Source organism: Chiloscyllium plagiosum, unplaced genomic scaffold (genome assembly GCF_037043375.1).
Source record: "Chiloscyllium plagiosum isolate Xiang-an unplaced genomic scaffold, Cpla_swu_hap1 HiC_scaffold_13, whole genome shotgun sequence".
Taxonomy (NCBI): domain Eukaryota; kingdom Metazoa; phylum Chordata; class Chondrichthyes; order Orectolobiformes; family Hemiscylliidae; genus Chiloscyllium; species Chiloscyllium plagiosum.
Window position 1 is genome coordinate 5,258,248 of NW_028270151.1, and position 12,911 is coordinate 5,271,158.

The window sequence follows — 12,911 nt, forward strand, 5'->3', positions numbered from 1 at the left end:
GGTCTTTGGGGTCAACTGGTCTTCGATGTGAAGTGATGCCAACAGGATGGGTTCAGTTCCTGCACCAGCAGAGGTTACCATGAAGGACTGTCCTTCTCAATCCCACTCCTCACCTGAGGCCTGGTGGTCATTAGGTTAAACCAGCACACACTCTTTGCGTTCTCTCTCTTCTGTCCCCTCTGCTTGACTGTCTGTGTCTCTGTCTAATGATAGAGCTGGTAGAACTATGGTAATTTTGCTAATGTAACATGGACTGTAACTAATCAGACTAACATTAAATGAAGACATCAATAAGAGAACGACAATCTGCTGTCCCTTTTACTGTCAAAACTTTAAAATATTCCCAGTATTGTCTTAACAAAAACCATGTGGCCAAAGATATTGTCCTGCAATAGCAATACTGCACTGAAACCTCCAGGAAAGGGAATTAGTCGGAGTTAGGACGAGATGAGAATACCAATAATTAATTTGTTTAAATAAAGTTTTAGGAAGAAGCATTGATTTATAATTGCTAGCTGCAGATTTCAGAGCCAAATGTAACCATTATCCATTTAAGTAGTCACTGGTACAGATGTTGCAATCATCATTCATTGAGTGTGAAAGATTATTCACTTATGATTACCTCTGAGATAGTGAGGACTGCAGATGCTGGAGGTCAGAGTTTGTGTGTTTGTGTTGCTGGAAAAGCATAGCAGGAAAATCAACTGTTTCGGGCCGGATGTTTCCTGATTAAGGACACTGTCCCAAAACGTCAATTTTCCTGCTCCTCGGATGCTGCCTGACCTGCTGTGTTTTTCCAGCAACACACTCTCAACTTATGGTTACTGTGTGACTTATACTCTGTTTAATATCTTAACTCAGTTGCCTGAGTTGATTTGAACTAGAGAGAAGTACAAATTTATTCCTTGAGTTCAAGAATGAAGTCTGTAATTAAAGTGAATTATTTTTAAACAGGTGCTTGATTTAAACTTTTTACTATCCATTAATACTTGTGAATGAATTCATCTGTCATTTATGAAATATCAGTTGATATGTATTTTGCAAAAGAATATTCCTGTAACTTAATGGTCCTTTTTAAAATACTTATGCATTTCCCCCTTTGTAACTGATTTATCTCCACTGTCTAGATCTTCCTCAGCCGCCTCTGTCTTGTTTGTCATTGACTCTTATGTTCATTTCTTCTGATTGTGGTTGGTATCAGGTGAGAAACAGGATGGTAACTCATTGTGCTTTGGTGAATAGGCTGGCACTGAAAGTCTTAACACTTTAGTACTGATCATCATTGATGATGCAGCCAATTAAAGTCAGTGGAAAGCCCAATCAGAGGACCAGCCTCTGCAGAGGATACTTGAAAGTTAACTGTGATTATGGCTGAAAGTTTTATTTCTTTCCCAGAGTCTAATTCAATTTGTGTAGTTTACCTGGATGGTTTGTCTTAAAGTATTTGACAATTTTCTTGTGAAGATTTCATTAGTTTTGTGATGGTTGTTGACTGTTAATAACTTAAGTGATTTTTTTTCTGGAAGCTTCATAGAAGTTTAAAGCAAGAAAAAGGTTGGATCCAAAACAAAAACAATCAATGGCCAAAAACACCTGTCAGTCTGAGGACAATACCCATTGCCTGAATAACTTTAAAAGTTTATGCCGTGTGAATTTCTTTCCTCAGTCTCCAGACTTCTCCTGTAGACACGTGGAGGATTTGTTATAGACACTGTTTACATGTGATGGAAGGAGACTGGAAAAACGTTTTCTCTCCCTAAGTGGTGAACAACTTGAATGTTTGTAACGTTGGCAGACCTTAGACATGGCAAAGTGTTATGTAATACTCACCACTTGAAATTCAACAGTATCAAGTTGAGTAGTTTGCTTAATGTTGACAACAGGCTTGAATCCTTTCACCTCTACCATTTGCACACAGTTTTCACAAATTGTGCTCTGTGAGCATGGCAATTGTTCATCAAGCTTACTTGGGCAGCCCTTCTCCCATGTCATAAGAGACTAGGAGTAACAAGATAATCACCACATCCAGTACTGAAACAGACCCTTCGGTCCAATTTGTCTATGCTGATCTGATATCCTCAACTAACGTAGTCCCATTTGGCAGCACTTGGCACATATCCCCCTCAGGGGAAAGTGAAGGAAACACTTGTAAATAAATAACTTTCCATGAACAATCATGGTTTTTATGGATTTAATGATCTCTCTCTCTGTCTCTTCATTGCTATGAATCTGGGATTGTAATGCTTATTTTGAAAGAAGCAAAAATGAAATGTTTGTTTAGTTGAACAGGTTATGCCAAAAAATGTACGGGATTCTCTAATGTAATAATGGAATTTGTTGATAATAGAAATTCTTAAATTTGGATTTAGCAAGGCTTTTTAATTCGTCCACAAAGTAAGGCATAGAATAACCACTATACCTCTAAATCCAGTTGCACGTTGGTGATCAGGAAAAGCAAAAGGTGATTATGAATGAAGCTTGGTCAAGAATTGCAGGCCAAATGCAAGTGTTGGGTCACACCATTACATATAGGAGATTGAGATGAAACTGAAAACAGATACAAAGTTGTTTGAAGATATCCCAAGTCTTTGCTCCAGGTATGTGTTTTCGTGAATTATAATTATTTTGGCCAGTTCTTGAACACAAGCTGAAATTTTGTTTCAGGCATAATAAAGTAATCTTATTTATGCACCAGTTAAATGTCATCTCAGCCACCGCTACTCCAGAGAAAAATTTCTAATCCTATCCAATTTTTTCACAATGGCTCGAATTCTCCAGTCCTGGCAACATTCCCATAAATGTCCGCTGTACCCCTCCTCATGTGATCACAATCTTTCTGCAATGAGGCAAGCAGTGTACACAATGGTAACCCACAAACACAGGAAGGATAAATAACCAATCCTGTGTCAGCTAAAGCAAACTGAATGCAGAAGAAACTCAGCAAGTCTGACCACATCTCCGGAGAGAAAAACCAAGTTAACATTTTCATATCCAGTATGACTCTTCAGAGTTTGTTTCAAATTTCCAGTGTCCGCGGTATTTTGTCTTTATTCATGAGTTAGCTACAGGCTTGAGTGATCAGTTAGCTTCATCTCTTCCAGGTTACAGAATGAGCTAATGAACTTGTATCCTCAGTGTTCTAGAAAACATGAAAATGCATGATTTGCCTAATAGGAAATAATGAACACCAGGTTCTCCAACTATACGGGAAATTATGCAGAATTTTATTCAAACTAGCTTTAAGTTCTAAGAACATTCAGGTAAAATGTGCAATCAAATGTCAGTGAGGACATGGAATACGTAGTGTCAGATGCCTGTAGGTGCCGAATCTTTGTTTAAGGGAGATAAATGTGATGTGAAAAGAAAAGGCAGGAAATTTCAATTAAAGGTAAAGTAGCTAAGGCAACAAAACAGTGAAGCAGTTTTTTTAGAATAGATTGGTTTCCTCTAGGTGTACCATTTTAGAACTGAAATTTCTATAGATCCAACCTTGCTGTGCATTTTTTCCCTCCCACTAATAAAAAGAGAGAGAACAAAGAAAATTTACAGCCCTTTGGCCCTCCAAGCCTGAGCCAATTCAAATGTACTGTCTAAATCTGTTGGCCAATTCCTAAGCATCTGTATCCCTCTGCTCCCCACCTACTCATGCATCTGTCCAGACGCATCTTAAATGAATCTACTGTGGCTGCCTCTACCACCTCTGCTGGCAACGTGTTCCAAACACCCACCACCCTGTGTGAAGTTCTTACTGCGTGTATCCCCCTTAAACTTTCCACCTCTCTCCTTTGAAAGTGTGATCTCTTGTTATTAAATCCTTCACCCTGGGAAAAAGCTTGTCTCTATCCACCCTGTCTATACCCTTCATGATTTTGTAAACCTCAATCAGGTCCCCCCTCAATCTCCTTTTTTCTAGTGAAAATAAACCTAACCTACTCAACTTCTCTTCATAGCGAGCACCTTCCATACCAGGCAACATCCTCATAAACCTTTTCTGCACCCTCTCCAAAGCGTCCACATCCTTTTGGTAAAGTGGCGACCAGAACTGTACACAGTATTCTAATGTGGCCAAACCAGTATCTTGTAGAATTGCTCCAACTTATTGATGTTTGTTCATGAAATGAGCCTTCCTTCCCAGAAGCAGAGTATTTGATTAATTTGCTCTGCAGAGAGGTGATGCTAAGCATGCTTTGCTCTCTGCTAGTCCAGGGTTTTGCTGTAACACTGAATGCCATTGTGTGTACAATGGGTCTGTTCACTTCTGGTAGAAATTTGCTGGAAAACGTAAAAGGGTGAGGAAAGAAAATCAATGTAAGTATTAATTTTGATGTGAAGTACGTTTTGTCCTCTTTCACTCTGAGGGAGTTGGGTGAGTAAGGCTGGAGATATGAGAATTGCTTGAACTTTGGGAGAGCAAATATCTCTGCTATCAGTCATAGAGATGTACAGCACAGAAACAGACCATTCGGTCCAACCTGTCCATGCCGACCAGACATGATTAACTAATCTAGTTCCATTTGCCAGCACTTAGCCTATATCCCTCCAAACTGTCCTATTCATGTACCCATCCAGATGTCTTTTTAAATGTTATAATTGTACCAGCCTCCTCCACTTCCTCTGGCAGTTCATTCCATACACGTACCACCCTCTGTGTGAAAACGTTGCTCCCTTTTAAATTTTTCCCTTCTCGCCCTAAACCTATGCCCTCTGCTTCCAGACTCCCATCAACCCAGGGTAAAGCCTTTGCCTATTTACCCTATCCATGCCCCTCATAATTTTATAAACCTCTAAAAGGTCACCCCTTAGCCTCGAATGCTCCAGGGAAAACAGCTTCAGCCTCTCCCTACAGCTCAAATCCTCCAACCCTGGCAACGTCCTTTTCTGAAACCTTTCAACTTATATTGGAGCCTCTATTCCTGATGAAGGACTTTTGCCCAAAACGTCAATTTTCCTGCTCCTTGGATGCTGCCTGACCTGCTGTGCTTTTCCAGCACCACTCTAATCTAGACTCTGGTTTCCAGCATCTGCAGTCCTCGTTTTTACATATATTGGAGCCAGACTTCCTGTAAATTGCTTGTGAAACTTGTACCTGGATGACCTGACCAGTTTGTGTGTGTTAAATAATAACATCTTGACACCACTTAATATCACTAGGAAAAGCACATTTATCTCTGTGCAGGTGATAACATTTCTGACTGCAGCCACTTGTGCAAAGTATACTACTGTCAGAAAAGGCAACTTTTAAAGTTATATATTTTAAGAAAATAATGTGGCACACCAGCTACACAAAAAGCCATTCTTTCTTGAGTCAGTAAGTGGAATCCAATGTCGCAGTAGCTGAAAATCTCCAGGGGGCTCCAGAGTAAAGGATCAGAGAAATTTAGATGAGCTGCCCTTTTTTGTTTTCTGTACAAAGTTAAAAATCTCACAACACCAGGTTATAGCCCAACAGGTTTAATTGGAAGCACACTAGCTTTCGGAGCGACGCTCCTTCATCAGGTGATAGTGGAGGGCTCGATTGTAACACAGAATTTATAGCAAAAATTTACTGTATGATGTAACTGAAATTATACATTGAAAAATTGATTGTATTCTAACAGATGAAAGGCTTAACAGTGATAGTTTCACTTCTTTCATGTGTAAATCACACAACCTTTTTTTTTAATTTGCATTCTCGGGTTAGCTGTAACAATGGGTGTTAGCTAGACAATATGTTGAAGGTGCTGGCCCCCTGTGTTCTCTGTCTATGCTATGATGTTTAGATTGATTCTAATCTAAAAAGTGAGATAAGAGTTTTACATGAATGCATGCAGTTTTTGAGCAAAGTACAATGTGAATCTGCAAGTACAAATTCACCCCACAAAATATATGTGCATGTGGGTCTTTGTCTGTCTGTGTGTGTGTGTCTGTCTATCTGGGGTGGGGGTTGAGTGTGAGAAAGTGTGTGTAGTGAGTGCAGAGTGTCTTCAGTCTGTGAGGGGGTGCATGTGGGAGTGTGTCTCTATAAGGGTGTGTGTGGGTGTCTGTGTGCATCTGTGTACCTGTGTCCGTGTGCATGTGAGTGTGTGTGTGTGTGTGTGTGTAGAAATATCTGTGTGTGTGTGTAGTGCAATGGTGATCACCTGTAATGTGACATGAACCCAAGGTCCCGGTTGAGGCCCTCCCTATGGGTACCGAACTTAGCTATCAGCCTCTGCTCGGCCACTTTCCTCTGCTGCCTGTCCCGAAGTCCGCCTTGGAGGATGGCCACCCGAAGGTCGGAGGCTGAATGTCCTGGACCATTGAAGTGTTCCCCAACTGGGAGGGAACCCTCCTGTCTGTTGATTGTAACATACACACGGACACAGGTACACGCAGAGATGCGCGCACACACTCTTATAGACACACACACTCCCACACTCTCACATGCACCCCCTCACACACTTAAGACACTCTGCACTCACTACACACACACACACACACACATACACTTTCTCACACTCACAACCCCCACCCCAGACAGACACACACAAAGACCCACAAGCGCACATATATTTTGTGGGGTGAATTTGTACTTGCAGGGTTACATTGTACTTTGCTCAAAAACTACATGCATTCATGTCGAACTCTGAGCTCAAAAACTGCATGAATTAATGTAATCTCACTTTTTAGATTAGAATCAATCTAAACATCATGGCATAGACAGAGAACAGGGGACTAACACCTTCAACATATTGTCTAGCTATCACCATTGTTAACAGCTAACCCGAGAATGCAACTTTTAAAAAAAGGGTTTTGTGATTTACACATGAAAGAAGTGAAACTATCACTGTATTCTAACAGATGAAAGGCTTAACAATCAATTTTTCAATGTATAATTTCAGTTACATCACACTGTAAATTTTTGCTATAAATTCTGTTACAATCGAGCTCTCTACTATCGCCTGATGAAGGAGCGTCGCCCCGAAAGCTGGTGTGCTTCCAATTAAACCTGTTGGACTATAACCTGGTGTTGTGAATTTTAACTTTGTACACTCCAGTCCAACACTGGCGTCTCCAAATCTTGTTTTCTGTAGACTGCCTTCAATTCTCCACCTCACCACCAGAGGTCACTGGTCTCTTACTATCAGAAACAATGTTGGCCCATTACTATCTGTTCCAGCAACACATTTTCAGCTCTGATCTCCAGCATCTGCAGACCTCACTTTCTCCTCCCATTACTATCTATACAAGGAAGAGGGTGATTAAGCCAAGTGCTTTTGGCATTTTGTAAACTAAAGGTAGTTCTGAGTTGAGCTGATTGTGTATTTCTACAGCATGTTGCATTCACTGATCCACATGGATGTGACTACAAGTTGTAGTTTGTCATGATTGTCCTATTATTTTTAGGTATACATTAAGTTTGCTGTCCCATGTTCTTCCCATTTAGAGTCATAGAGATGTACAGCATGGAAATGGACCCTTCGGTCCAACCCGTCCATGCCGATCAGATATTCCAACCCAATCTAGTCCCACCTGCCAGCGCCCGGCCCATATCCCTCCAAACCCTTCCTATTCATATACCCATCCAAATGCCTTTTAAATGTTGTAATTGTACCAGCCTCCACCACATCATCTGGCAGCTCATTCCATACACGTACCACCCTCTGCATGAAAAAGTTGCCCCTTAGGTCTCTTTTACATCTTTCCTCTCTTACCCTAAACCTATGCCCTCTAGTCCTGGACTCCCCAACGCCAAGGAAAAGACTTTGTCTATTTATCCTATCCATGACCCTCATAATTTTGTAAACCTCTATAACGTCACCCCTCAGCCTCCAACGCTCCAGGGAAAACAACCCCAGCCTGTTCAGCCTCTCCCTGTAGCTCAGATCCTCCAACCCTGGCAACATCCTTTTAAATCTTTTCTGAACCCTTTCAAGTTTCACAACACCTTTCTGATAGGAAGGAGACCAGAATTGCATGCAATATTCCAACAGTGGCCTAACCAATGTCCTGTACAGCTGCAACTCCTGTACTCAATACTCTGACCAATAAAGGAAAGCATACCAAATGCCGCCTTCACTATCCTATCTATCTGCGACTCCACTTTCAAGGAGCTATGAACCTGCACTCCAAGGTCTCTTTGTTCAGCAACACTCCCTGGGACCTTACCATTAAGTATATAAGTCCTGCTAAGATTTGGTTTCCCAAAATGCAGCACCTCGCATTTATCTGAATTAAACTCCAACTGCCACTTCTCAGCCCATTGGCCCATCTGGTCCAGACCCTGTTGTAATCTGAGGTAACCCTCCTCGCTGTCCACTACACCTCCAATTTTGGTGTCATCTGCAAACTTACTAACTGTACCTCTTATGCTCATTGATCACTTGCCTTGTCCTGGGAGCAGTGTCCTGGAGAATTAATTAAGTAGGACTGCAGTTGAGGGCCTTAAACTAATTTGAGGAGGTTCCAGAGCAAAGGACATGGCTGTTATTTGAATAACGGTATATAGTGTAGAAATGTAGAAAAATAAGAGTTAAAGCAAGAAAGCATAGAAAGACAGAAGATTTAAGGGCTCTTTCCATTTTATTCCCAACACTAACCTCTACTTGTACCGTTTAAATATGTAATGAGTATGATCATACAACTTTTGTGATGACGTAGTTACAAGAATATCAACGCTGGGAGCTAAGTATGTGACTATTTGAAAGGACAGACAGGAATGAAGAATGGTGGGGTTGCATTGTTAATTCAAAATGGAATAAGTACAATAACAACAAATGATCTTGATCAGAAGATGTAGAGCCGATATAAGTAAGAAATCACATGGGTGGGAGTAGTCGATATGCCCCCTAAAGGGGGTGGGGTGAGTATAAATCAGGAAATAGAGGGTATGCTTTTATTTTTTAAAAAAAGTTCATTATTAATGGCAACTTTAATTTTCATGTAGATTTGGTTGGTGGGGGGGGACTTAGTGAAGGTGGATGTGGACAAGAATTCATCGTCTGGGACAGTTTCCTAGAAAAAGGTTTTTTAAATTCCCTTGTGGGATGTGGGTGTCACTGGCTGGGTGAACATTCATCACCTGTCCCCAGTTGCCCCTTGAGAAGGTGGGGGTGAGCTGCTGCCTTGAACCACTGCAGTCCATCTGCTGTTGGTTAACCAACAATGCCATTAGGGAGGGAATTCAAGGATTTTGACCCAGTAACAGTGAAGGAACAGCAATGTGTTTCCAAGACAGGATGGTGAGTGGCTCTGAGGGGAACTTGCAGGGGCTGGTGTTTCCATGTAACTGCTGTCCTTACCCTAGATGGAAATGGTTATGGGTTTGTCTAAGGATCTGTGATAAATTCCTGCAGTGTATCTTGTAGCTAGTACACATATGCTGCTACTGAGCATTGGTGGTAGAGGGAGTGGACGTGGTGCCAATCAAGTGGGCTGCTTTGGCCTGGATGGTGTTGAGCTTTTTAAATGCTATTAGAGCTGTGCCCATCCAGGTACGTGAGGAGTATTCCCTCACACTCCTGATATGCACCTTGAAGATGGTGGACAGGCAGAGTACTGGGTCAATGGTAGTGTGGATGTACAGAGGGATCTTGGAATCCATGTGCATAGATCCCTGAAAGTTGCCACCCGGGTGGATAGTGCTGTTAAGAAGGCATACGGTGTGTTAGGTGTTATTGGTAGAGGGATTGAGTTCCGGAGCCATGATGTCACGTTGCAGCTGCAACTGTTAGTGTGGCCACACTTGGAATATTGTGTACAGTTCTGATTGCCCCATTACAGGAAGGATGTGGAAGTGTGGAAAAGGTGCAGAGGAGATTTACCAGGATGTTGCCTGGTCTGGAGAGAAGGGCTTATGAGGAAAGGCTGAGAGACTTGGGTCTGTTCTCATTGGAGAGAAGGTGGCCAAGAGGGGATTTGATAGAGACATACAAGATTATCAGAGGATTAGATAGGGTAGTGAAAGTCTTTTTCCCAGGATGATGACGTCAGTTTGTACGAGGGGGCATAACTACAAATTGAGGGGTGATAGATTTAAGACAGATGTCGGAGGCAGGTTCTTTGCGCAGAGAGTGGTAAGGGTGTGGAAGGCCCTACCTACTTTTTCACGCAGAGGGTGGTACGTGTATGGAATGAGCTGCCAGAGGAAGTGGTGGAGGCTGGTACAATTACAACATTTAAAAGGCATCTGGATGGGTGTATGATGAAAGGTTTAATGTGGAAACAGGCCCTCTGGCCCAACAAGTCCACACTGACCCTCCGAAGAGTAACCCACCCAGATACATTCTCCTACCCTATATTTACCCCTGACTAATGCACCTAACCTACACATCCCTGAACGCTATAGGCAATTTAGTATGGCCAATTCATCTAACCTGCACATCGTTGGATTATGGGAGGAAACCCACACACACAGGGGGAATATGCAAACTCCACACAGACAGTCACCCAAGGTTGGAATCTAACCCGGGTCCCTGGCGCTGTGAGGCAGCAGTGCTAACCACTGAGCCACCATCTGAGGGATTTAGGCAAAGTGGTGGCAAGTGGGACTAGATGCATTTCGGATATCTGGTCGGCGTGAGTGAGTTAAACCGAAGGGTCTGAATCCAGTCCGTACAGCTCTATGACTCTCTGTCCTGGGGCTGATGCTGAGAGATTTGATGGGACCTGGAATCAATGCTGAGGACTCCCAGGGCAACTCCCAACTCCCCCCTCTTCCACCCCCCCCCCCCCCCCCCCAACAGTATACTACTGTGCTGCCACCTCTGCTGGTAGGACAGGACGTATCCATGGGTGGTAATGGTGGAGCCTGTGACATAATCATGCTCTACAGACAATGACAGGCTGTTGTGGACTAGTTGGTGAGTCAGCTCTCTGTACTTTAGCATTACCCCCCACCCCCAAAAAAGACATTAGTCAGGAGGGTCGACAGGGCTGTTTCTGTCGTCTTTTCTGGTGCCCTGGCCAATGCCAGGTGATCCTTCTGGTTTCATTTCTTTGTTGAGATGTTGTGGTGGTTGATACAACTGTCTGGCTCACTCAGCCACTTTAGAAAGCAGTTGAGAGTAAGCAGGTGGTTGTGGGTCTGGTGTCACATGTAGGCCAGGCTGGGTAAGGACAATAATGAACCTCACAAATGCTGTGGGCTGGTTCTACTCTCATTGGAGTTTCAAAGAATAAGGGGTGACTTTGTTGAATCAGAAGATACTTAGGGGTTAATGTGAAGAGGATTGATTTTTAAATAGGTGACCCCTTATTTTTAAACAAGTGAAATTTTTTTCTGAGCGTTGAAACACTTTGACGTGGTTACTGAATTTTAAATATTTTTAAGGCAGTAGTAGATAACTTTTTTATTATTAAGAGAATGAACGATTGTCAGGGCTATCAGTTGAGGTTAAAATCAGATCAGTCATGGTCTTATTGAATGGTGGAACAGGCTCAAAGAGCTGAAAGGCCTCCTCCTGTTCCTTTATTTATAAATTGTTTCCCTTTTGTAGAGGGTGTATTCTCCAAGTCAGGAGTCACCCATTTAAAAAGAGAAGGAAATTTTCAGGATAGTTAATTGTGAAATTTTTCACTCCTGAGGGCCGTTGTGACTGAGATGTTAAATTGTACTCAAGGTTGAGAGATTTTTAAAGGAATCAAAGTTTAGGGGGAAAAGTCAGGGAAGTGGAGTTGAGGATTATCAAATCACCTGTGATCTCATTGAATGGTGGAGCAGACACAATGGGCTGAATGGCCTATTTATGCTGCTATCCCTTATGGTCTTATAAATCAGACTCCTTCAATGTACCTTTTCAAACCCATTACCTCAACCCAAGAAGAACAAAGATGGTAAGCACTTGGGCACACCTGCCCAGTCCTGGATGCTTTGAAGTAATTTCCCATGGTCAATCCACACAACCTGCACATCTTTGGAAGGAAACAAGAGCATCTGCTGGAAACCTACACAGACACGGGGAGAATGTGCAAACTCCACGCAGACAGTCGCCTGAGGCTGGAATCAAACCTGGCGCTGTGAGGTAGCAGTGCCAGCCACTGTGCTGCCTGCTGTCAGGTTTTGAACTGTATTGGTGTCCTTTGCTGGGGATGGGTCAAACAGTGCCTGAAACCCTCTTTCTTAAAGCATTGTGGGTGTACCTACACCAGACAGACCACAACAGTTCAAAAGATTGTGTCCTTCAATCTCCACCCCAGTTTCCATGCACAGACTCCTAAGACCTAGAGTAACTTCAAACAATTAAAAACTTCCCAAACTATCAAAATAAACAAACTGTTGTGATAAAAGAATACTCATTCAAAAGCCACTTCAAAGGTAATTATTCTATGTCATTGTCATAAAACTTTCAAGGGGCCAAAGGGTGTGTTTTTATGCAATATGACTCTTTGTTCATTTAAAAACCACTTTTAAAACAATTGATTAAGCAGTCATAAAACTGAGCTAAATGCATTCGCAATTCCCTTCACGGATATCTCAACAATCCTGATGTACTCAGTGGGTTGGGGCTCAGTCAAGAATTCACAATTGAAGACTCATGCACAGCTGTACAAACAAAACTTCCTGAGCTGAATACAATAAAACCTTTGACATTGGTAAACTACCTCCGCCAATACAAAAGCAAAATACTACCCCTACTGAAAATCTAAAATTAAGACAAAATGAATGTGTAAATACATGTGAGATAAAGCAAATTGGTTTAAAATATTAATGTATTTTCATAAAGGTCTGCAATGTTTGTATTTTAAACCAGCTGGACAGATTACTGAGTTATCTATCAAAGAGCACAGCTGTCTGTCTGAGTTTGAAATGCAGAGAGACAGATGTCTGAGCTGTCATTTAATTTTTGAAAATAAACCAAAGGTGTGGCCTGGTACAGATGAATCTGAATATCTATTTAATCCTGAACAGCATGATATCTAACACAGAAAGTATTTGAATGCATCTGAGTATT